The sequence below is a fragment of the Argiope bruennichi genome, chromosome 11 (assembly GCF_947563725.1).
Source record: "Argiope bruennichi chromosome 11, qqArgBrue1.1, whole genome shotgun sequence".
In the NCBI taxonomy this organism is placed as follows: Eukaryota; Metazoa; Arthropoda; class Arachnida; order Araneae; family Araneidae; genus Argiope; species Argiope bruennichi.
Window position 1 is genome coordinate 63,778,745 of NC_079161.1, and position 27,942 is coordinate 63,806,686.

General features: G+C 30.8%; 1 protein-coding gene across 2 annotated transcripts in view; it reads left to right on the forward strand.

The window, feature by feature from the left end:
- Positions 1 to 27,942, forward strand: part of LOC129957049 (MDS1 and EVI1 complex locus protein EVI1-A-like) — a 169,489-nt gene that overhangs the window by 114,399 nt on the left and 27,148 nt on the right. Inside the window, exon 1 of one of the 2 annotated variants that reach the window (XM_056069175.1) lies at positions 9,857 to 9,936. The exons of the other annotated variant lie outside the window; for it this stretch is intronic. The gene's annotated coding sequence lies outside the window, so the exon portion shown is untranslated. Of the gene's footprint in view, positions 1 to 9,856; positions 9,937 to 27,942 lie in introns of those variants that run through there. 2 annotated transcript variants of the gene reach the window in all.

Here is a 27,942-nt window from a genome sequence, read left to right on the forward strand (position 1 = left end):
CAAATGTTGTTAATAAAAAGTTTCGAATCATGACGAGTTTCTAAATAACCTCATTGAGATTCTTCCTTTTCCAAAGCGAAAATAATCAAACTTTTCGCGATCTCATTTGAGATGTCGAATCATACTTTAAAAGGCCTTGATATAATGCTTTCTTCTTCCTTAACCAATGGTAATTCATTCAGTACCCAGATGCGCACGCGAGGCGATTTTTCAAATTTGAAAGCGGAGACTTTTCTTCAAAACGCTTCACTTCATTTTCAAATTTCGTCTGGTCGTCTCGCTCGTTGGAAAAGGAAGGAAAATGGATTTGGTTTTTGATACGTCGGTGGAAGTGTCGTTTGCCTTTATGTGCATTTTATTTTTGAGATAAAAATAAATAAAATAAAAGTGGAAATGTCCCCCCCCCTTTTTTTTTTCTTTGATTATTTTGTTTTATTTCAACCCGATTAGGTAAGTATCAGACTTTTTTAAAATTAGCAATGTGTGCGAAATTTTCCCTTTTCATATTCTTGTATTAGCAGCTAATTCATCATGTGTTAATAAAAGCTTGCGGTTTCAGAGTATAAAAATAAAATCGATCGCCAATTTTTTTTTTCACAATTTTTTCACCAAACAAAAGTTGTCACAAAATTAAGCCAAGATTTGAATTTGTCACTAATTATGCAGTAAACCCTATTAAAAAAACATTTGAAAGCTGATAGTTTATGGTTAGTAAAAATGGAGCTTACGCGATAGATCAACGTGTTAACGCAAGATTTTAATTAAATAAAAAGCACAGTTTTTTTCTCAAAATTGTTATATTTTTATTGAATCGTAAAGTACGCAGAATATGTACGGAATAACACATAGGGCAAATGGCCTCCAATGCTTTACTGGCACATGTAGACTCTTTTGTCGAAATTTTCCATGCCCATTTTGCATAAATGCGGCTGAATTTCGTTGATGCAGCTTTGAATTTCCTTCTTCAATGTACGCGTGCTTGTGGGTTTGTTGGCATAGACCTTTGATTTCAAATAACCTCATAAAAGGAAATTCAGTAGTGTTAAATCACACGATCTAGGGGGTCAATTCACAAATTTTTGGATTGTGGTCGCCTGACTCACATTATTTTTGAAATATTGTTCAAGAATGAAACACTTTGTTCCATCGTGCAACGCTCCATTTTTACTAACCCTAAATTATCAGCTGTCAAATGTTTTTTTTTTTTTTTTTAATAGGATTGCCAACACTTTACTGCACTAATGATGGCAAATTCAAATTTTGCGTTAATTTTGGAGTTAATTCTGACTAAACCTTTATAATCCTGACATGCTATGTTCATTCAAGTTAGTTGACTTCGCTGAGTTTTTGGAAGTTTGGCATGATTTTAGCATTCTTGGCGAGAAATCATGCATTATCTTTAAATTTTACCATTTTCCATTTTGTAGCTTCCAGCCAAAAATGCTTGTATCACTCGTGGTACGAAACAATATTTTCAGTGGTGCAATTTTTACATAAAAAATTTTAATAAATGCAGAATGTTACTTCTTTAAAAAATTTGTGTTATTCTTTATCATTCAGATACGTTTGTTTCGTTATTGATGTTTTTTAATTAGACCTTTGATGTCTTTAAAATATATATGACCAGTTTGGCAGCCTCCAAACTTGTCGTATATAATTTGCACAAGTTTCGATTAAAATCAAGATATGAAAATGTTTCAGAAAAGCTGTAATTTTTATTAGTTTTTGAATTAGATGCCATGCTATTAACAGAAAAAAAATACAGTAGACGGCTGCAACTTGAAACCTGATTTACTCTTTAAATAAATTAATATGTAGAACTGTTAAATTGTAATTGGCTGCAATGAAAATTGAATGAAGTTGAATCTGATTCGTTGCATTTGTTCTCATCAATAATATTTAATATATGCTATTATCTATTATCATCAAGTATTTATTATAATACATTATATACTAGATGCCTTCGGCGATCAGATATTTTACCGGAAATAATGGCTGTGTTTAATTTCAATCAAATCTCTTATGCATAACTTGATGTCTATTATTCCCTCAAAAAATATTTATAAGCATCAAATTGCGGTAGATATTAACCTCTTCGTTGTCCGCAACGCGTCTAGCGCATTCAAGTGAAACTTCTGCAGGGCGGCCGTAATGCGTTTCAAGCGTTTTTCTACATTTTAAAACTTTTAAACGTTTAAAACGCTTCGTAAATGTTTACTTGTTTGAGTTTTTGTTTTTTCCAATGCAGCGGAAAACAGAGGAAAAATAGAAATTTTCGCTGAATGAGAGGACGGAGAAAGTATTAAAGTTGTTTTATTTTATTCTTTTCTAAATGTTCTGTTTGTTATATACATGAAATTTCTATTAGATCGAGACCCACGATGGCATAGTGGCATTAAAAACTTAAGTATCTAGTAGTTAATGTATTTCAGAATGCATGTTATTGTTTGCAGTCTGATTGCTCACTTAAATTGCGGTCGTAAAAAGAATAATTTTCTGTTGTTTACTTATAACAGTAGAAGAAAATCACGCAATAAAATATTTGGTGAGAAAACGGAAGGTTTTGTATCACCTTACAACTCTATTGTTGAAAAATATTGATTTTTTTTAATTGTAAAAATTCAGATAAAAAATGCATGCCAATTAAGATGATATAATTCAAAAGACAATTTTTAAATTTTAAAATGTTGTAAAAATCGAATTAGTGCTGTAATATTTTCGGGTGCTATCTCAGAAAAATGCCAATATTTCACTTGATGTTTTAATTAATGAATTTTTTTAAAAAAACATTCCAAGGTAAACGTATGTGCTTTCTAAAATATATGAATGTCGATTTTGGTAATTCTATTTCTAATGGTCTGTTCTGCAGAATGCCGTCGCATACACATAATTGCTTTCTTTTGTAATTATAGATTGTTTTTGGCCAGTACTAAAAAACATCAAAAATTAAAAGATTTTTTTTTAACAAAACATAAAAAAAATGCTGTATAAAAAATATTATATTTAAATCGATACCAAGCTTAATATTTAAGTTTGTTTGTTTTTCCCCCTCATATTGGATAATTCTCAATGTCTATTCAATGATCAGTGCTGAGGCGGAAACTCCCATCTTCACCAGCTTAATTTCCATCGCCAAATCCAATCGTTTTTAATCTCAATCTTCCCCAACCTGGGCGAGCTTCGGCGGAAAGAAGGGGGAGGGGGGCATTAACGAATTATCTCCCCTCCCAATCAATTATTTAATGTCTCATTCCCGATACCGAATGAGCTCAAAACGATAATTACGTCATGAAGTATGTAATGGATTGTTGGACAATAAACATCAAATATGTAACGTGTAAAGAATCATTAGCCTTTTCGCTTAGCGGATCGTATAGTGACAAGTATTAAGCAGTGAATGCGTTTTCTTTTTTATTTCTGTTCCGATGTTTAGATAAATGAATTGTGTTGAGAAGAGATGCTAATTAAATATCTTCACTTCCTTAATTGATGATCACTTTTCTGAAATCTTTTATTTCCTATTAAGAGCCGCTATCAGCGGGGTTTAACCTTTTTAGACTTAATGTGCTGATCTTTCCATTAAAAAAATAAAAGTCGAGAGAATTAATAGAAAAAGTTGAAATATCCCATCAGCAATTTCAGTTACTTTTATTTATTTACTTTATCGTATACAAAGTATTGCAATTGTTTAAAAAAAATTGAATTGGAGATTTTGGCGTGTCTTATCATTTCAGACATTACCGAGTCTGAAATACCTATTTTTGTCTTTCAAAACTTTTTTCACTCAAAAATGCCTTACATTTATTTATTTTAATTATTTTATTTTTTAGTTATTTTAATTATTTATTATTGTTTAATTATTATTATTATAATTACTATAATAATAATAATACGATGTATATATTAATTATTACTATGTAAAATTATATTAATTATTAATTTATTTGTTTAATTATTAATTTATTTTGGATTATACACAAAATTTGTCTGTTAGATTTCTATCCAAATTTAAACAAAATCCATTCAGAAGATGTCTATATGTCTAGCTGTTCAAATGAACGCGTTAAATAAAAAATTATAAGGAGTTAAATGGATAAAATTTGGTATCAAATTTAAAATTAAATCCTGCAAGGGCTTGGCCTGCCGATCTGTACTTCTGCATGCATATATACGCTCATGCTTGCAAACGTTAGAATTTAAATAAATGAAATTTGGTATATAATTTTGTGGCAATTGTAGTTAGTTCTATGCCAAATTTTGATTTTAAGCAATCTGAAAAAGACGTCTAAAATACATATTCGATTTTTTGGGAGGGGGGGGGGGAATGAGTATTATCCGCATGCTGGTGATTAATCGTCAAAGATCGCACGTTAGATTCCCGACAAAGATCTATATTGTTCGCCGGTCTCATGTAATTAATACACAAATATCGATTTTCTTTAGTATACAACGAATAAAATAACTCTCATTTGTAGGTTTGTCATCAAAATCGGAGCATTCAAGTCCTTATTTCTTCTTCTTCATGAGCACAACAGCCCCTTGCAAATATTGGCTGCCTCAACCACGGGCACTTTCCAGCTCTTTCTGTCCCCCGCAACTCCCTTCCAGTTCTTTATCCTCAGAACACTCAGGTCTCAGATGGTAATCTGCCATATAGTTAGAGGTCTTCCTCTGTCCCTGGATCCCATAGGATTTTTAAAAGTGATTATTTTGAGGGCGCTGTTTTCAGGGCTTCTCCAGATATGGCCGAACCATCTTAACTGTTGCTCCAGATAACCAGTGTTATCTGTGGTTGCTTATAGAGTTTGTATAGTTCAAAATTGAATCTAGTTCGGCAACATCCTCTTTTCAGTACTGGGCCAAAGATAGTCAGTCAAGTCCTTAATTAATGTCCATAATTTTAGGAGATCAGGCGGAGAAATAGCACTTTTAATAGAAAGTATGTGAGAATGTTTTGGAGGGATCACTCTCGAATGTTTTTTTATTGGAAAGTCTGTATGCTGTAGATATGCTTATATACAAACATCCCTTCTGTAAATATCTCTAACTGTTTTTCTTTTTAGAGAGATTTTATCATTCTTTTTTAATACTATATTTCCAGCGCTATGTAATGTCTGGACTATATTTTAATCTTGATTTATTATCTTCTGATGGAATCGCTGTAAGAATTTTCATCAAGGTATAGGAACATGTAGTGGCAAATGGGAACTAAATGCGCTTTCATAAAAACCGAAATTTTAAATTTGTTAGCTTTGTATTTTCGTTCTGCTTCTTGTCTTCGCTTTCGCGTTTCTTCAGTTGATAACTGTTTACAATTCGTGGTTTTTATATTGCATAAAGAAAATTGAATAAGAAAATAATTCTGTTTATTTTAAAAGGTAAAATAAAAATAAATAAAAGCGATCATAATCTAATTTCAAAGATAAAAATAATACAGTTAAAAAAAAAAAAAACTAAAGCACGTGCTGCTACTGGCATTTTCTAATGCCAGGCTTACACTCGACCAGTTACAAGACGGCCAGTAGGCAGAGCATGCGCAGAAAGGAACTGATTTATGTTTGCCACCATTTTATAAGATAGATTCAGGCATTCCATTCTGATCATAAATTGCCGTTTTGGCATCCCTGAATTTTTCTTTTTCATTGCGTATCGCATTAAAATGATGAATATTTACACTAAGAAACATGGTAAAATAAAAAATAAAAAGACAAAAATATTTAAATTTGGAAAACTATAAAAAAATAATTGGCAAATAAAATGAAAAAAAAAAAAAAAAAAAAAAAACTCGCATCCAAAAGAACAAAGAGTGAAAAATGTCGAAATTAATCTATGATCTATGATTTTTCCACGCAAAATTCTGTAAACGCGTGCGCAGTAAGAAAAAGAATACAATACAGCGGCATGCTGTTGCCCTGTCGGAACAATTATTTGCTATCGACCGAAGAGCGTTTTTTTAGCCTTTTTACGCATGCGCTGCATGTTGGCCGTCTTATAACTGGCCGAGTGTAAACCCGGCATGAAGCTGGTCAGTCTTACATAATGTTGGCAATTAATGATTTCGTTGTTTTATTTATTTATTTAACTAGTTTTCTTCTAAATGTTAAATTTTTGTCCAAGTGCATTTTATCATTTTCAAAATAAGGAAGTAAGCGTAGAAGTTTATTTTTTTTTTAATGTTGTAATACTCATATCTGGTCAGTTTTTTTCAACAACACAAACCATATTCCCAAAACACCATCATGATCTCACTTGATAAAAAAAAGTATACTTTATCAGAATTTGTGAAGCTTGTTCCCATTTCCACTGCATAAGTTTTCTGCCAACCAAGTGTTATACATAGTCACGTATTCTTTTATTGTAAATAAATCATATATAACTTTAAAAAATAATTTTTATCATTAATTGATGGGGCATAAAATACTTTTGTACATGATTTTCTTATCAATAAGAAGCTATAAGCTTTTCATCATCTAAATTTATATTTACGTTCCATCATCAAAGCTCACCAATAAAACTAATTGTAGGGGCATAGTGTTTTATCGTAATATCACAATGCTGTAGGATTGGATGATACTGTATCAATCTAATACTTTATATCATATACGCAAAAGTATTAAGTACCTAAAACTGATACAAATTAAGACTATGAGGCACTTAGTATAAGTTTTTTCCTTGTCCTATTTAATCCTACATAATCCTTTGTTTAAATATAATTCTTCGCCTTCGGTAATCCTTCGATAGTCGGATGTTGCTATATCAATCTTATACAAGTATTAGATCGATATAGTTTAATTAACCATCCTTCCTCGGCAACATATGAGTATGTGGGGTGTTTTTTTTAACTATATATATTATTCTTATCCATTACTGCTCTTTAACAATGTAATGGTGGTGCTCATACCACAAAAAAAGACCCCGCTTTCTCCTATGTTAATAAAGGAACAAAGCCGTTTCTTTACTCTTCGCATCCACCCGTCAGTCACCGTCAAATTCAAAGGCACCTGCAAATCGTCATCCAAAGAAGCGAAATTCCAGGTTGGAATTATATTCGTATCAGTATCGGCTACCAGTCTCAGCGCAATTTTGAGAACTAATATCTAACGAGTACTTGGTTTTATTCCTAGTGGTTTCATCGTTTTAAATTAAACTATTTTATTTTTTAATATTGAAATCTTGGTCGTGAATTTCACGTTGTTATTCAATCGACTTCTCTGTGGAATCTCGAGAGGTACAGAGATTGCGTTGGCCTTTTTAGCAGAGCATTTGTTCGGAACCAATTGGTCCGGATAATTCACGTTCGTTTCAGGAATTCGTGACTATTACTTTTAGTCGATTTTACTCCTCATAGTGATGATATGCGTTAAGTAGGATGTTCTATTTCTGTAGTTTTTTGCTAGACCTTGACTTTTCAGCATTAGATGGATCTCCTTTCCGTACTAATCGTTTTGAACCGTATCATTTTATTTTAAATCGAAACTTGACAAGTTATTGTTTATATGGATTGTTTAATTTTGCAAGGTATCCGCGATTGCAGTGCCTCCTAAATCTATTAATTATTCGAATTTATAATATTGCTAAACAAAATGTAAACATCACTTTCTCCTTCTTTTATATCCCTCGTATTTTGATGAAGTGAATATCTCGTAGTGCATGCGCAAAAGAGGCTATATTTCCATGTTTATTAATGAATAATGTATGGGTTTTGCACATTGAATTTGTCGAAGGACAAACATCCTCTTAATGGATTGGCGTAGAATTTCGGAAAGGGTGGAGGTACCGGCGCAAAAATTGTTCTCATCCTCTGACCATGGCTCAAAAACAAGAGAGTCCGACCCAAAATTGCTCTCATTTCAAGTCGAGATTTTTTATCTAACAAAACAAACCTAAACTGGAGTGATGTCAAAACCTAAGCTGGAGTCATATTTCATCTTCAATCATTATTTTAATCAAAATTCACATTCAGCTGTGGTAAGAAGTGAATTTACATTCAGCTGCTGCAAGATGTGAATGCAGTTCTGTATTCACAGCTTCAGTGGTAATGGTCTTTCTTTAAGAAAATGATTAAAAGTGATCTTTATTAATAATAAATGATAATGTGTGTGTTTGTCTTTTGGCCAAATCTACATGTCTTTCTGGTCTACAGGCCAGATCATTGGATGCAGAGTTACCTAATTTAGCACAGGTATATATTTGATGATACGAATGTTCATCCCAAAGCGATTTATAAAATTTTTTGATAGAACTTGTATTTATTAAAAGATTAAGCGCCGTTTAGGTGTTTTTCCGAAATAATTCCAGGAAATATTGCAAAAAATTGATTTTTGACACCATTTCAAAATTTAAAAAAATTATTTTTTCATACCAATTTAGCTGTTCAAATCATTCGTGAAGTCTAACAATTTTTTAAAAAAATGTTGTTGCATATTTCCATCAATATTCATCGTTATTCATTGTTTCATCAAAATATTTAATCGAGTTATTTACTTCTGTTATTGAATACTGAGATTGAAAGATTTCAGTTAAATATTTGCCTAATTTGCATGAAGTAATCAAAAGGTGAAATTACAATACCGCAAAAGTTAACGTGCAGTTTTAAATAGATTATCCAAACATTTAAGATTTTAATGGTTCAGTGATATCATGGGACTCGACATCATGTGACAATTAAAAGAACAATTAACAGAGCAGTTTTAAACAACAGAACACAACTTTAATGTATGTCACAATTTGACATTTAAAATACTTTATTGACGAAATTATGAGCATCAATTTATGCTTAAGAGTTTTAATTGAAATTAAATAATGAACCAGATTCCCCGTGTATGTGGTGGCTGGTGCACTTATAAATCTGTCGTGGCTACAAAGTCCTCCATGTCGAGACAATACCACTGGGGGTACTGGTTCAGAGGTGATCGTTCTCTGATTCAGGTCTGAATTACGATCTGTGGATAACTGAATGAAATGCATGAATGAAGTCCGCCTCATAAAAAGGGTTGTGACACATGAGTAGCTAAGACGCTCTCTTGGCCCTAGATGGCGCTCTGAAACAAGCGACGCTCTTTTGGCTTAAAATCGCCGATTTCGTCAGCAGGTTTGTCTAAGACAAGTGCCACAACAACAAACAATGAACTGAAATTAATTAAATGTTTCCGGAAAACCAACAAGTCACCAAAAGCGGCCAGTTATAAATACAAAACACATTAATAATGCCGGAAATCATGCGTGAAGACATATGAAAGGAAATGAAAATCTATTAATAAGATGTTATATTTTATGTAATAATGACAAATGTATGCTATTAAAAGGTATGTATATTTTAATATCATAGTAATACTTATTTTCCGATCACATACACTCTGTAACATAATGAAATCATAGGCTTTGTTCAGTGCCTGAATTATAAAGACATTTTTTTTTTTTTTTTTTTTTTTTTACCTATTGTATAATATTTCAAATAAATTTGCAATGGTACTATGAAAACAGTTTTCTGAGTATTATGGAACGTTGAAGAAAATTGTGGGGGGGAAAATAAAAGGAAGAGTGTTTTTTTTTCTCGTATTTTTTTGGTTAAATGTCGGCGTTTCAAGCTTTGGGGTTAGAAAAGGAGGAGGTGCACGAGATGTTACAAAAAAACCCGACCGACCACTTGTGAATTTATGCTCTGCGTTGCTTTGGTGCGTTTGTTAAGGCTCGAATGACAAGTCGGCGCGCTATCTCAAGACCAAGGCAAACCACTGTGACGATCGCCGGTTACGGTTACAGATGGACCCGATTATGAACCTATTTTTTTGCTACTTTCTTATTTTTTTTTTTTTTTTTTCTGAAGAAAGGAGGATCATTTCTTTGGTAGACAGCTCTGTTTTGAGAAAGTGTTTACAGGAAAGTGAACATAGCCGCTGTGATTATAAACGCCGCTGCGGTAGTTTTTGCATTCTGGTATAAGTGCTTTTATTTTGTATACTCTTATTTTGCAGTTTATTTCCGATAATGTTATATAAACGTAATATTTTTTTATATCAAAAAGCATGTTTTAAAAATTTTGTGAAATTTTTTTAAAATTATTTTTTTAAATAATTTTTGTGAAGAAATCTATATGCATTTTTGTCTGTTAAAAATATTTGACTTCAAAAATTTGGCCTATATTGAGTTTTCGATATCAGTAAATGGTCAGTTCGTGGTCACGTGATATGCGTCAAGTGCTTCGCACCAATTAAATTTCAGAATATTTCAATCACTTTACAGACAATGGCTGTTGATGCAACCGGTGCATGTTATGAGATCCCTTTTTTAATTACTTTTATTTTCACATTTGCTTCAATTTAGATTCAATTTTTAACACATATCTAATTTAATCAACATGAAAACGATTTATATTAAGTTGATTTTTTATTTTATCAACTGGGAGAAAAGATATGTTTTTATTCATTCATTTTGTTAATATGGATATCTAAATTAAAACATTAACTAAAAATTAACCGTAATTATTAGTTAATGATTTCTCTACTTACAAATGAAAGCGTTTAATTATTATGATAGATTATAAGGAAATAATAAAAAGTCGTAACATTTCATAGTTTATTGATTTTGTATTTAAAAAAAGTTTAATTTCCAATCAGGCTAAAAGGATTTTTTTTTTCCCTTAAGAGATCTGTTTGCGGCCCCTGACTAGATTGCTTAGTCAGATATCCGCACTGTTTGCAGAGGGTAAAAGTTATAGGACTGACGGTATGACGTCATGCTTGGTAGTTTTCACTACGTGATTCTGACGTCAAATTAATCGCATTAAGATAGGAAAGAGAAAGCGCAATAAACCTTTGTTGTTAAATTGATTAAAATTAACAATTTTATAATAAAGTTTAATTATTTATGATATATTATAAGACTTCAATTATAAGAGGCATTGCACACTATAAAAAATATGTTATGCAATTCTAAAGAAAGTTGAACAATTATTAATTTTTTTCCCTGTCTTTTTCTTAAAACCAAATAAATATTTTATTTTTATGACCAGAGGAAGAAAAAAGGGATATTTTCATCAAATATATGATACATTTTTTTTTTTATAATATAACTCTGTACCATAAATTTCTTAGTTTTGCTGCTTTCTAAGTTCTAATTATTTTATTCCCACTTCAAACCCCTTGATAACAGACAGTTCTTGTTATCTGTACTTAATATTTTTTTCCCCCGGTAAATTCTTTATATTACTATGTTTTTTCCTATAAGACGCTTTGCTTGAGATAATTTATAAGTTAATGCATCGAAACGATGAAAAAAAATATATATATCTTTACCCCTTTTATTATATTTCAGTGATGGTTTCTTATGGGATGCTGTTTCTCATTCGTTTTCATATTTTTACAATGCAAATGCGTCCATTTCTTTAATGGATATCTGAAGAAATGCCTTACAAATGGACAATTAAAATGTTACGCAACTGAAAGAGACGTTCTTAGAGTTATATTTCTTAGCCCACGTGGGGTTCTACTCTTGGGAGTCTTGTTACCATGGCAACCACTTCCTCAACACCAAAAAAATAGTTGGTTGTTGACTAAAATTGAGTCTATAGAAAATGCAGCTAAAAATAATGAGGTTGCACTGCGAATATATACAACTGTCTGGTTTCGTGTCGAAATCAAACATTAAATTGTGTAGTTTTTACCTGTGTTTATTTTAATACCTTAAAAATGTCTTTTTTCTTTAAAATATCTTACTCGTTATACTCGAATGGAAAATAATCTCTTATACCATAAACTTTTAAATAAAACATCAGTTCTTTTTATCTTCTGCAATTGAAAAAATAATATTAGCTGCATTTAATATTATATTCTGATTCAATATGATAAATATTTCTTGAAACCGGTAAAATAATATAATCTTTTCCAAATCGAAACATTATATTTCCATATAGAAAAGATTATACTAACAAAAGAGGGGCTTTTCGAATTTTAATTGATTAATTTCTTTTTAATTAAAATCCAAATTTATATTGCCAGATTTTAATTATGAAAATTACTATTTAATTAATAATTACCAAAATCTTCGTTGTGCTTTAAAGCATTTGTGAGCAAAATCTGAAGGCTATCTTTATTTGTTTGATTTCTATAGCATAAAACTTATTTTAAATTTTTATATATTATGTAGATGGGCTGCAAATTTTTCTTATTTCTGTTATACGATCTGCTGGGTACTAAGATTAGAAAATTTAGATCTAGATATAGTCAGAATTCTGTCCCCCCTTATTTCCTCTGTCTTTCTTTCTTTTTTTCTTTTTTTTTTTTCTTTTTCTTTCTTTCTTTCTCTCTCTCTCTCTCTCTCTCTCTTTTTTTTTTTTTTTTTTTTGCTTTTTTAAATTTCGGTATTATAAAATTTGTAATTTCACTTCTCTCTCTTTTTTTTTTTATCATTTTTAATTTTAAAATACCATATAGGATCACAAACTTTTAAACTTTAACAAAAAATTTAACTTTAAAAATTTTGTTTCTTGAAAAAATTCTTGATTTAAAAAGGATTATAAATTTCAAATTTTAAATAAATTTATATTATTTTAAATTAATTTATAAAGTATTATTATTAACTTTAATATAAAATTCGATTGATTTTCCCTGACTTTTATATTAAAGTTTTATAAATTTCATTGTGTCTGAATGAATAATGAATTTAAATCTTATTGATATTTGATTGGATTTAAAATTTTCTTCTCAGTCAAAGGTTAGATTTAAAGTAAATAGTAACGAGCGAGCGCAAGGGTCCCCTATGGACATGAGGAGTTCTTTTAAAAAATATCGCATTCATAATTTATCATGTTTTTTAGATTTAATTAATTCTTTTTTTATTATCTTATTGATCCTTAAATATTCTACAACAGTAACCTAATTTTTCACGATACAAATGTTGCTAGCCAATTTATACAATAAAGGCATGTCTGTTATATCACAGTGTTGTATAGCATTAGCCTACTTTCGCTATATCTTTGATTCAAATAATCAGGACTCATTTTGTCCAATTCATTTTAGGCCACGCATTATCTTGCAGAAGATGCGCGTGACGCATTCATTTATATAATCCTGCTTGCCGCTTTTGGCGACAGTTGGTTTGCCTGGAATATTAGCAGTGTTTACTTCCACTTAAATCTGTTATGCCTGAACTTGATGTTTTCAAGTTCCCCTCAAATTTTTTACTTTACTTTGAGTATCATATTATGACAGATATTAAGGCCACATTGTTTTAGTACTCTTATATCTATTAAACCCTATTCCGACGGCCTGTTGCCTTTACAGCCGTAAATCTGCCATCTGACCTATTGTATGACCACATCCGCCTGTGGACGTCGATCGGGAGCTTCCTGCAAATTGTCGGTAAAATGAACAGGCAAGAAAGAACCCCGGAAAACACAATAGGGCAAAATGGGAGATAGGGGAAAGAGGGCAAAATGTGCCTGTCTCAAGACGTGCACGGTCTGTCGGAATGAGGCTTTATGCTCATCATGTATATGAACCAAACATTAATAGAGTTAAATTCTATGATATCAAAGTGCTGTTAAAATTGTAACTGTTAGATTAATCTATTTTCCTAGTATTGTAACTTCACTTTTTTTATTCTTATAAATTACACAGGTATTAAATAGAATCTTTTTTCCTTAGCTTTCCACATTGAAAGAAAATGACGTAATTAAATATTTAGCAGAATACTGGAAATGACATGAATTTTAGTTTATGATTGAAATCTATTGTTGAAAATTATGCCGTATACGTATATTAAAAAATTGCTATGGTTCAGGAAAAATTTGCATGACTTTATTAAATTAGTGTCCTTGAAAAGATAATTATTCGAATTTTGCTATGGTGTAATTTTTGTGCTGTAATATTTACAGAAATTATGTGAAAAAAACTTTTTGATCTTTGATTAATTCAATTCTTATTACAAATTGAAAAAAAAAAATCGGTCAGTGGTGCACATTTCTGCTTGTCAAATTCTCCAGCTGTGGTTCAAACTATTTGGCCCGTAGAGTGCCAACTTACATACTCAGACATTCATCTTTATTATTAATAGTAATAGTTTTAATACTTCAATGTAAACATACTTTATATTCCTAGTACTTTGTAATTCATAAAACTTGTTATTTCTTACAAATTTAATTCATCAATTTGATTAATAATATTTTTTAATTGATCGGCATCTAGTTTCTCTATGTCGGTTGAACTTAAGTAGCTGCCTTGTCGGAAATCTATCTGTGATTCCTGAGTAGAATTGAGTTGTTTTGATAAAGTTAATCCAGTCTTGAAGTTTGAGAGAATCTTTTCATCATCCTAAATCCCTCCCGACTTTGTTGAATCTGATTTTATCTTTATAATTTTGATCTTATTAATTTGATATTTATCTCAATTTATCCAAGAAAATAATTTTTAATCTTTCATTGAAATTGTTTATTAAATTAATTAATCAACTAATATGAATTAATATATTAATTGATCAACTAAAAATTACTATTCTTTTTAAAAATTCAAAAGTTATAATTATCTGTTTTTTTAAAGGAATATTACAATTTTCACGTTAAGAATCGTTATTCATTTCTAGGAGAAGAAAAAACATGTTTCAGTATATTCTCAAAAAAATAAATAAATAAATAAGTAAAATAAAAAAGGATTTAAATATTTTGTTGAAAACTAAAATGCATCAACTGTTGATTGAAAATGTTCCCATTTTTTTTTTTTTTTTTTTCCCCTTAGACTTTCTGTATTTTAAATGTAACACCGGAAATTATTTAAAAAAATATTTTCAATCATTTTTGAATATCTAATGAAAAAAAAACATTTTTAGGATTGAAAAAAAAAAAAAAGTTCCACCTTTTATCCTTATTTCCCCTTTTTAGCACGTTTGTTTATTACATAAACACATACGCAAATCAAAACCTTTTCTAACAGATTTCTGTTTTTTTTCCCCTTATTAAAATACAATAGTCAAAACATTTATATGCAAATCGAATCATAAAGCATTTTTAACAGCTCATTAGTTATGCAGTTTTGTTGTTTAGGGTGTGCAGGGTGTGCCAAAAGGGGAGAAAGCGCACAAAATGGTTTAATGAGTAACACGCATTACACCAGTGGAATAAATTTTCAACGGTTTTATGAGAAGATTTTGAAAATAAGAATATAAAATGTTTTTAATTATTTATTAAAAGAGGTATTTAAAAATTACGTAAAGGAATTAATTCGATAAAAGATTCATTGTCAACTGCCATTATACTTAATTATCGTATAATGCTTGTTATTACTTAAGAAAATGATTTTACACATAAAGTGATCTCTTTATGTTGACTTAAGGTATCCAAGTAGATTAAAAACATGAATTAGGATAAAAGTTCGCATTTTTTTTTTTTTTTTTTCAGTTTTAAAAAATAGGTACGTTTTTTTTTCTAGTGATATCTTTATTTTGTTCCTATTTCAATTAAAAGCCATGTTATAGAAAACTATTGACTTGTAAGTGATGCTTATTTATAAGCATTTAAAAACTTTAAATGCATTTTCTGAAAACCGAGTTTTTTCAGAATTCTACTATATGAATATCGCCATATTTTAAAAAAAATAATCAAGATATCTTAAGGAAATATGTAATTAATACTCGTTGCATTATGCCGAATGTAATGAACTATGGATTTGATGTTGAATGCTTTGCAAGTCGATTTGTGATTGTTTAATGTATCAAATGTTGTTGGAAAAAATTCCAAAATTTCATAGATAATTTCTTATATTACATGCCAAAATTTTATTTTCGAATATAATTCTTAGATAACAGTCAGTTACACTTTAAGATACGTTACATATATAATGTTATAAAGAAAAATAAAAAAACTGCAACAATTTTTTTTTCTAGAACAAACCTAGTCTTTGTAAATAAATGCAAACATTTACATCAAAATATGCTTTTTTCTTCAAACACTACACATATATTTAAATAATTTCACTTTTATTCATCATTTTATCCTTATATTAATAAAAAACATCATAAAGTATTATTATTTTGAAAAATGCCCTCCGAATCTAGTCGGATACCTCAAAGGATTTTTTCTTTATTTCTATTACTTTTTCATATACGAAGAGTACTAAGAGAAAATATTGTAATCGTCAAAAAATTTGAAATCGAACAGTCAAATTTTTTTTTTAATTGGTCAGGAAAGAAGGCATCCAAAATACACATTCATTTTTTCTTGAATTTTTGTATTAACCGCTCTCTAACTATTACTCGTCTAACTAACTATTATTATAAAAAAATATAAGGAAAATTTAAATAATTTTTTTTTTAGTTTACTATAATTTATCCCATCCATTTTAGTTACACAATATCCGATTACATCATCGGCTTGTGTTCCAAAGTGCAGTAAAAATTTGTTAGCTTCAATTAGTTAAATTTTTGTTTGTAAAATTTCGTTGACAGTTTTTTTATAGGAAATTTGACTATCGGTTCTTATGATAACGAGTTACCATCATAAAAGAAGGTAAATTTTCCACTGTTATGCTAAATTGAATAGTTCTGAGATTGGTGAAAATTATTATTATTAATAATAATATTTTGGCAACACAATATCCTTTTTCAAAAACGTTTTTCATACATCTATGAAATATCACACAAAAATTTTTATTTTTGAATATAATTTTCAGATAATTATTAGTCACACTGATGATGATGATGTCGTGTCCGCGTTACCACGGAAAAGGAGATGCAGTAACTTCTGAGGGTAAAGACCCCTGAGCACCCGAGGGCAGAAGTCGGACTTCTAGCTCATATGAAGATGATACACACACTTTCGCTTGCACAACCCCTTTTTACAGGGGCGCATATTCACACACCTCACAGATAGAACACAGAAGAACAACCATGCCCGAACAGTTATTCGAACCCGGGACTCCCAGATCACGGGGAAGATGCGCTACCCCTATGCCAGGACGCCGGCAATTAGTCACACTCTAAGATATGTAACACATGTAATGTCACAAAGAAAAATAAAAAAAACCGCAACAATTTTTTTTTCTTCTTTAGAGCAATCCTAGTTTTTGTAATTAAATGCAAAAAATGTGCGTCAAAATATGCTTTTTCCTTCAAAAGCTACATATATATTCAAATAATGTCATTTTTATTTATTATTTTATCCTTATATTAATATAAAAACATCGTATAAACATAAAAACATTTTTTAATCCCCTCCGAACGTTGTCGGATACCTTAATGAAGTGTCAAAAGGTATCCTAATATAAATCATTCATAAAATTTTTATTTTTCTCGAACTTATTTATTTGACAATTAAGAAAATATATTTTTAAAATAAATTTGCTTGTGGCTAACTGCCTCGGCCACAGCCTTAGGCAGCTGCTTAGTTGGAAATCCACTACTGCCCATAGTATTCTCTGTTCAACAACACATGAGACAGAAGATGTGCGTAGCAACTACTAGTGAAAACGCTCGCTTTTGGCATTCCTCTTGCAACTACCTCAAGAGAGACAGGGTGGGGAAAAAAAAAAAAGACCTGCGCTTTTCAAAACATTTTCCCTGTTCCTTTTGTTGGCGCTGCTTGCCCTTAATCACGCCTTTCCATCTTTTTTTTTTCCACCGTCTAAAATCCTTCCATGAGATGCACGGCAGTCTTGTCACATCTGTCGGATTGCGTCACACTTGCTTCTGGAACTGCAATACGCACCAGAAGAGGGATTGCATTCATTGTTTTTCGGTGCCCGCGGCGAGCCATCTTCCTCTGTGCCGCCGCCTTTGCTACTGACCATAAAGGTCAGCAGCGAGAGGGATGGGCGGTTCTGAAGCTATATTTCATCGACGGCAAAGTCTGACCCCAGCGTACAGGGTCGACGAATGGAAATAAAGATTGTTTAAAAAAAGTTTACCGAGAATTGTAATCTAGGTGAACTGAACATAGTAAGTGGGTAGAAACCTGCAGAGAGACTTATTATATTTCTTGCTAGTCACCTATGGCGATCAGCGGGTTCCTTAAGAATAATGATCGTGTTTACTTTCAAATAGATCACTTTTGCATAACTCGATCTCATGATTTTCTTCTGAAAAAATTTTAAACATCAAATTGTGACAGATATTAAAGCCGTGCCATTTAATAAGTCTTACACTTGTTGTTACATAGTGTGCATGAACTATCCCATTAGGTCAAATTCCATGACATAATAGCGTTAATAAAAATTTATCTTCTAAATCTCGCGGATCTATATCTTCACATGTGTCGTTTAGATAAAAGAATTAGAAAATTTCTCATGTAAATTTCAAAGAAATTAAATTGAATAATTCTTCTTTAGTTTTCAACAATATAAGAAATGAATACGATTAAATATTTCAAGAAACAATGAAATCTATTGTTGAAAATTCAATAAAGTATTTTCCTAAAAATTGCCAAAGTTTAGAAAAAAAATTGAACGGCAATAAATTTAGTATCATTAAATAATAATTCTTTTACAATTTTAAAATGATGTAAAACTTAATTTTGTGCAATAACATTTTCTAGTGTTATAGCGGAAAAACGATAACGTTTTTCTTAATTTTAATTAATTGAAACTCTAACGAAAATTTCAAAAAAAAAAAAAAAAATCACTCCAATGAACACTTTTTTACCTTCTAAAGGATATCGGAACGAATTTGGTAACTCGAAGTCAATCTACCTGCCATTGGCGATCAGCTGGTTCGGCAGGGAGGTTAATTGGATTTAATTTAAGTTTAATCATTAGATGTAACTTCAAATCCACGATTCTATCAAATTTTCAGATATTAAAGTCGTGTTATTTTAACATATGCTCTGTTCATTATGTACAAAAGCCTTTCTAATAGAGGACAGTTCTAGAACATCCAGCGCTATTAAAAATGTAAATGTGCTATTCATCTATCTTTTAAATTTTCAAGGTAATGTAAATTCACTTTTTTTTAAAAATTCGTCTTTGAAATTAGGGAGAGATTAACCCTTTCATAATTGTTACGGCCCAACCGGCCATTGAAATTCAACCCTGGTGGGTCGGTTCCTGTTTCACACGAAGAGTATCGGGTGTAAAGTGAGGACATCTTTGGTAATAACTCATTTTACATCCTGCATCCCTCGATTGAAACATAAACTATTTTGCTAACATAGAACTTGCATGGCTAGTTGGGCCGGGTCAGTAATGAAAAGGTTAAGCAGAATCTTTCTTCTTTAGCTTACAATAATGGGATAAAATTATGCAATTAAATCTTAATGAAACATTGAAAATAGTTTGAATTTCAGTGCAACAATATAATATGTATGTTTTGTTTGACAACGGATTCTAAAACCCTGCGCGCTTTTGCGCATGTGTTAGGATAGATTTAATTCGTCAAAATAGGGGTGAGAGGGAAAAGGAAAGGAGGGGATGTTTACATCTAACAATAAAACAAACTCGGATTACTCGCAGACTGATTTAAAATAATGCAGCCAGAAACGACACGATACTCACATACACGTGTGGAAAGAAAACTGAACAAAAAAGTATCTAATATCGCGAAAATCAGGGTCAAAGAATGACGAAGAATTCCGGAAATACGCTCATGCTTCAGCGTCTCTCCCCTTCATGAGATAGAATCGTCGAAAAGTGGTCGTCTCAGAATACTGAAACGAACAGTAACTGGTTACCATACAAACAAAACAAGTCTGAGTTAACTAACTTATCGATATTTATTAATACAACATAAATATTTAAAAATAGTGGTAAGTATAAGACAAAATATAAACAATACGATTTCGTCACAAAATAGTGGTAAGAATATTTGCATTAAAAGTAGTCGTAAGGATGTTGTGGAAACACAAATCTATTGTAGAGTAGTTGCAGGTCAAATGGTCTTGCTTGTAGAGACCTATTCATACACACTAACACACATTCATTGTTATTTGTAGCAGGGATAGATAAAACGTCGCTCTAAATCTGTACTTCAGAGGTTAACTATCGTTAAGTACAATTTTAATATTTTTTATCATATTTGTATTATCTGGCCATATTTTTGGTGGGGATCGAAAAAATAAGCAAGAACCGCTCTCAAAACATAGTACGCGACACATTACGCTCACTAAATTCTTTTGGTTCTTCTGTAAAAATGTTAAAATTGTTATTTAACGATACTTTGCTTCTGACGCACAGGCCAGAAAATTTAAAATGTCAACATTCGTGTTTTTCGAAGGAAATTGGAAATATAGTTAGTTAAAAACCTCTTCTGGGGATTGTAATTTCGTCGAGTTGATTTTAGTAAGTAGGTAGAAATCCTCAGTGAAATCTAGTTTCCACTTATTACAGTTTCACTCCAAATAGAAAATTATAATTCTTAATATACATGTTTAGTTCATATAGAAAGGGGTTTTCGTATGCATAATGGGATGAAAAGGCCGATATTAAGATATTTAGTAAATTATACTTATTTTTAATCCATACACTTTTTAAACATTCCAACTTATTTACGGCAAGGGGGAAAAAATGTTTCAAATACCAAGGCATGAAATATGCCATTAGTAACAACCAAACTACGGGTAAATGTTTTAACTAGGTATATAAATATCAAGATTAAGATATAAAATATGCTATTAGTAACAATCAAATTATGGGCTAGATGTAACTAGATATATAAATACCAAGATACGAAATATGCTATCATATCACATTGTGGGTGAATGTTATACTAAGTATATAAATACCAATATAAGAAAAAATGTACCTTTAATAACAATTATACTTATAAATGTTTTAATTTTGTATATGAATGTCAAAGTATGAAATATCCTATTACCATCAATCATATTGCGGGTAATTGCTAGAAATAAGTATTAAATGCCGAGGCATGACATATGCCTTTGGTAACAATCATATTGTGGGTGAATGCTGTACTATGTAAATAAATACCAAAGTAAAAAAAAATGTGCCATTAGTAAAAATCATCCTATCATGCATTAATGTTTTGAACTAGGTATACAAATGTTAAAGTATAAAATATGTCAGTAGTAACAATCATATTGTGAGGGATTGCTATAAATAAGTATTATATGGCAAGGTATGAATTAGAAAGAATCATATTATGGGAAAATACTGTAATTAGGTATATAAAAATCAAGGTAATAAATATGCCACTCGTAGCAATCCTAGTGTGGATAAAGGTTTGAACTAGGTGTATAAATGTCAAAATATGATTTATGGGTACTTTTCCGTTAGCCGGGCGCAAATGTCGCCAATTGTGAACAAACGCGAATTTGGTGTAAGGAATTTAGCGGAATTCTACATTATTTGGAGATTTTTTGCTTGCGCCTTGCTAACGGAAAAGTACCGATTTATGCCACTAATAACAATCATATTGTGAGTGATTGCTATAAATGTTAAATGCCAAGGTATGGAATAAATAATATTGAAGATGAATACTGAAACATACTTATAAATGAGTTGTTTTGAGAAAAATCTTAAAGAAATATCCACGTGATTTGGGGAAAATGTGAGGATTTAAATGAAATTATAAGAAGCGCCTGTGGATCTTCTATAACTATTTCGTAAATCTAGCTTAATGGTACCTTTTTATTTAGTTACCTGTAATTTGTCATTTATCTAATTATTTAATCCGTGTAATTACCTAGTTATAGCATTCATTTTTCAGATATAATTATGTTGATTTTTTGTTGTTGTTGTTCATTTAAGGTTACATGATACTCTAAAATTGGAAAGGGGGGGAAAAAAAAAAAAGATTTTTTTTAAAGGTTGATACAGTTGCAAAGCTTGTCTCGAAATTTTAAATTTCATATTTATATAGTTTTAATAATAGGATACATCTATGAAATTTTGGATTTTTTGCTAACAATATTGATATTAAACAATTATAAATCCACTTCTAGATTTCATTTTCATTTCCACTTCTTCATTTGAGCATTCGACATCAAATCCATTGTTCATTGCATTCTTCATAACAATAACGAGCCCTAATTATTAATTGGGTTATTTTTTAAGATATGACGATGCTCGTACAGTGAAATTATGAAAAAAGACGTTCTGCATTTAAAGATTTTAAATGCTTATAAATAAGCATTACTTAAATATCAATAATTTGCTGCAACTTGTCTTCTAATTGGCATAGAGACAAAATAAAGGTATCGCTAGAAACAGAAACGTACCTATTTTTTGAAATAAAAAATTGCAATTTTTCATCTAAAATTATGTTTTCAAACTAATTGGATAACTTAAGCATAATTTGTCAAGTTCATATCTATTTCATTACATACACTTCATTATTAGGATAGTTAGAAAACTGAATATTTGCTTTAATAATATTGTGCACCAATGGACCGGCATGTCAAACACTTGGGAACTACAATCTGTATTACTAATTAAATATAAATGTGCGTGCGTGTGTTGGCGCTCTATAGACCAGACTGTTTGACCTACAGATGAAAAATTTGGTTCATATATACCTTGAAAAGTGGGAACGTACACTGTGCGATTTTTTTTTTCTTTTTGAAATTTTAATTCATTAAAAATTAAGCTGAATTTTGGCACTTTTCCGCAACAGCTTTCAAAAATATTATTGTACAAAAAGGAATTTTACAAAATATATTAAAACCATCTTTTAATTATAATAATTTAATATTCGTGCGAATATTTCCGAGTTTTGTAATTTTTATATTATTTATTTATTTTGCCTAATTTTACACGACATTGGCGTACATTAGCTACGAAATATTAATTTTGGCGTGTATTAAGCATTTTTACTGAACGTATCCTGTGATCCTTGGCGAGTTTTTTGACGATTAATCTCTGACATGCATTAATAGTATCCAAAGTTCGAATTTATGTTTTATACATGTTTTTCTCAACCGATTAAAACAAAAATTTGAAATAAAGCTGCACTTGTAGTCACAAAATCCCATATTAAATTTGATATATTTAAGTCATTGCGTTTTTGAGTTATCGCGTTTACATGTTTCTGAAGGTACAAACCGACCGACAGACAGTACAACTATTGTTGAATTCGGCTCAAGATTTGACAAATGTCTACAATATAGATGTTAAATCTGCATACCGAATTTCATCTATCCAGCTCTCTTCGATTTGTAATAATCGTGTGAACTTATATTCGAACAGACAGACTTCCTCTGAACGGATTTTGCTAAAAATTTAATAGAAATCTGCAAATTAGGTGTAAAGATCGTATACCAAATTTCAACCGTTTAGCTCGAAGCATTTTTGAGTTATCTTTGTCACAGGCACACAGATGGATATTTTCCAAAGATGTGTTTATCGAAATTATTTATTATTATCAGGTTGATCTAAAACTTGAAGATTCGTCAAAATTTCGAATTCAAATTTTTTAACGTTTACAATACTTTTTCTATGCTACGTATAAAAGAAAGTTAAAAAAAAAAGTCTGATTACAATATTGCGAAATTTAAAAGATAAATTAACCTGGCATATACGTTTATAATAACGCTATAATTAATGTATCTATATTTATAAATAAAACTTAAGTAAAAAAATTGAAACAACGCGGCTTTAATGCCAGAATTATAGACAAGAAATCTGAAACTAAATATTATCAATTTTCCCGACGAACTACCTGGAGTGATTAGCAGATAAATAAAACCATTTTCACGAATTTAATGAGATAAATCATTAACATATTAAAAATTGAATTAAACCATGTTGATCATTTATTAAAAGAGATTCCTCTTAATATGCAGGCCGCGGTGGCATGGTGGTAAGGTCTCGGCTTCGGAACCGGAGAGTTTCAGGTTCAAGTCCCGATTCCAGCGAAGAACCGTCGCGTAAGCGGGTCTGTTGCACGTTAAATCCGTCGAGGCCAAATGACCTCCCGCTGGTGTGGTGTGGAAGTGTTGAGAGGTGATGCCAGCTCAGGTGTCGTCCTCGTCATCTGATCGCGGTTGAAAATTACAAGATCCGTTCTAAATGAACCCTAGTGTTGCTTTAAAACGGGACGTTAATATAACTAAACTAAACTAAACTAAATCCTCATAATACACACTACCTAAGGCTGCAAAGTATCTAAATCAATCCATGAAATGGATAAAGATAATTTGACCATCTTTTACCTGGAACATTGAAAGGGAAATATGCAGTAATAAGTTTGGATGGCAAAATATCTGATTCAGCTCCGAGTAGTCCACTAGTGACAGGCGATCGAACTAAGACAGTGAAAGTTAAGTTGAAAGTTTTTGCAACGAAGTTTCTCTTTCGAAAGTTTTCAGAAATAGGCAAGCATTTGAGTGAACGAAAATTTTTTTTTTCAACCAAAAAAGACTTGCTGTTAAAACTAAGTTTATAAGCAGCGACCTCAATTGCGATTATTTTTTTTAAACTCTTTCTGACTACTACTTGTTTTATTTTCTTGTTCAAAAAGAATTGAGGAATTATTGTAATTGGGGAAAAATTCGAATTTGAGATCTGGATCTACTGCCTGATTCTGAAAAACACATTTTATAGCGTTATGTCTGTCTGTCTGTCTGACTGTTTGTGAACATGATAATTAAAAAACGCTTTGAGCTAGACAGCTGAAATTTAGTGTATGAAGTCATGACCAAATTTATAGATTTCTATCAGATTTTGAACGAAATCCATTTGCAGGAAGTTGGTCTGTCTGGCTATTCGATTATAAGTGAACTCTATAATTACAAAATGCGAAATGCTAGGTAAATAAAATTTGCTACACAGATTTCGCAACAAAAATATAGATATGTTTATCAAATTTTGATCCAGATTCGTCAAATGTTTGACCGTCTATCGGTCCATATTTTCGCATGCACGTAAGTGCAATATTTCATAAATATAATGACTTAAATTGATGAAATTCGGTATGTTATCTTATGACTTCAACTGCAGTTTTGGTGTCAATTGGCGGTCAAAAAAATCATTCAAAATACGTTTTCGCGTGATAGATTCAGTAAAAGCGCTAAATTCACACCGAAGATCTATGACTATTGTTCACCAATGCTATGGAATGTATTTGCGGCCTTACCTAAAGTCACCAATTTAATGCGAGGAATAGAAATAAGGCCATTATTGAAGAACATGCGAGAAAGTTTAGAACAAACCACTCTCGTTGGTTCTTTTAGCGGGAAAAAAAAAAAAAAAAAAAGAATCTGATTTAACCATACGGAGAAGGAAAAAATTTCGCGGAACCACTTAAACTTATGAAAGCATAATTTTAAGTTAAATTATGATTAATAATTTAATTTATTATAGTTTTAACCATAGTATTAATGAAAACAAAGAGAAAGAAAACTCGATATATTTATTTAGGAAATTATAATCAAATATCTGGATTCTTCTGGGTGGTTTCTGTAAATACTGTTACGTTTCAGAAAATAAGAATTGGTTTTTGTTTTTTAGTAAAATTAATTTTTTCTCTATTTCTATAAAAAAAGTTTGTAGAAGTTTGTCACGTTTTTGAAAATATGGATATTTTTTGTTGTTTTTTTTCTTCTTGCAGAACGCACAAAATTAAGAATTGTTTTAAAGATGTCAGCCAAAAAAATAGTGGTCAAAGAGGTATTTGTTTTTTTAATCACAGATATTCAGCAGATTAAAAACTTTAAACAAATAGAATATCTTGGTTTTAATAGGATGTATGTTTATAGAATTATAAAGGAATCCATGGACTCTATTTATAGTAAATTTTGAGGCAAATCCAGGTATCATCGTCTGAACTCAATTCATACAGAAGTCCACGGCAAAATTACTTGTAAAAAAAGCCGAACTAATTCATAGCATTTTACAAATTAAATGGCTACAGAGAATATGTAATGCATACAATGTAAGTTGTAGAATATGTATGTTATCATAAATGGAGACTGAGGTTTTCGGCCTTTATTGCCACACGAATATTAAAAAGGTACAAAGATGCCAGTAATTGCTGACAAAATAATATTTTCTAATGATAAACTATTTCTTACAAAACAATCGTGATGTTGTATATTCAGGAAACTTTAGAGGATACATCAGAAAACCTTCGACCTGTTAATCTTTCAAAGCAATTTTGTTGTGTTTTTGGACTGTAATTTCAAATTGTGGAAATTTACCTCCCCATTTTGTAGTTATCGTATTCAATTATACTCGAACAACAAACAGACTTCCTCGAAAGAACGGATTTTCCTCAAAATTTTATAGAAATCTACAAATTTGGTGTAAAAACCTTATACCAAATTTCATATGTCTAGCTGAACGTGCGTTTGAGTTATGTTCACAGATCGGCAGGCGGATAAACAGACATCATTCCAAAAATATAGTTTTTGGACCCTGGAAGGTTTGAGACGTGGAGATTAGTTAAAATCTCCTGTTTGAATATTTTGGCCATTGCAATACTTTGTATATTTCGTGTGCTTGAAGGTAAAAATTGGCGAAATCGTTCGGTGGTTGTGGACGGCACTCTCGGAAATTAAGAGTGTTGGTGACCAGGCGTCCATTGATGACACATGTAGGAATCACGAGTGTCCATATAAATTAAAAATTGAAGTAATTGACTAAAATTGAGGAACTAGTTCTTTCATTTTACTGATTATTTTAAATATAATTTCCAATTTATTTGACGTTTGTCGGTTTATTGTCTTATTTTGAAGTTCCTTGGAAGCGAACCTCGTGTACTTTTTGTGATCAGATGAAGGACAAAATAGAACTGGCATCTTCTGTTCAAACTTTTACACCACACAAATGAAAAGACATTAAAATTAACGTGCATCAGATCTACTTTAAACTCGTATATTTGTTAAAATCAAAACGTGTACTGATCGTTTCAGTATTCTGAGACGACCACTTTTCGACGATTCTATCTCATTAAGGGGAGAGGCGCACATGGATGAGAGCATTTCCCGAATTCTTCGTCATTCTTTGACCTGGATTTTCGCCCTATTTGATACTTTTTTTGTTCATTTTTTTTTTTTCATGAGTATGTAAATATAGTGTCGTTTCTGACTGTATTATTGTTAAATGCAAACATCTCCTTCTTTCATCTTTCCTCTCACCCTTATTTTGACGAATTAAACCCATCCTAACGCATGCGCAAAAGCACGGAGTGTTCTAGAATCCGTTGTCAAACAATATTGAATTTGCGATTGTTGGATCTCAAATCCGATATTGTCGCAGATTTTTGTAATGTGTTATCAGAAAGTCGTGATTGTAAGTGGCTTACTGTTTTATATGTAGTAGAAATTCAATGACTGGAAATAAAATAAAAAAAAAACACTCAAATCAGACGTGACACCGACTGGAATTTTTTAGGAGCTAATTGCATTTTTTTTTTTTTTTTGCATCCTCATTTAACTTTTCAATTTTAATACACTATTTTTTTTTTTTTTTCCTTCTCTCTTTTTGAAGTTATCGTTTGGAATAAAGGTTTTTAAAGCATTTCAGTTCTTATTTTTCGTTTAAGGCTAAAGCGCTTTGACAATTCTTTTCTTTTCGAGAAGTTATGTGTAGGCGGTGTAAAAAGGATAAAAAAAAAAAAAAAAAAAAAAAATTAAAAAAAGAATGTCCGATTTCAATGAAGTAAAAAACAGATTTTCTTCACTTTTTTTATTAAGGGGAGGGGGATAAAATGGACGGGAAGTGTTTCAATACGAACAAAATAAAGGAAAAAGGAATGAGAAAGCTTGGAATGGAATTCTTCGTACACATTCTTCTGATTCTTATCCGCGTAAAGGATAATTGTGGTTGCTCGTTGCTTCGAATTCTTTCCCCCCTTTTTTATATTTTTTTATTTTTGTCTCTTCCTATTGAAAATGAATATTAAAGACTTATTTAAAAAGCAATTACGTTTTTAACTGTTCTTGTTTTCGAATGTTTTGTGTGGGTAGTAAGACGAAAATAAAATGAATGATTTTCGTTTTAACTTTTCATTTCCGTTCGAAAATATTTAACTGCAACAAATCATCAATTTAAGAAAGGAGAAAGCTTT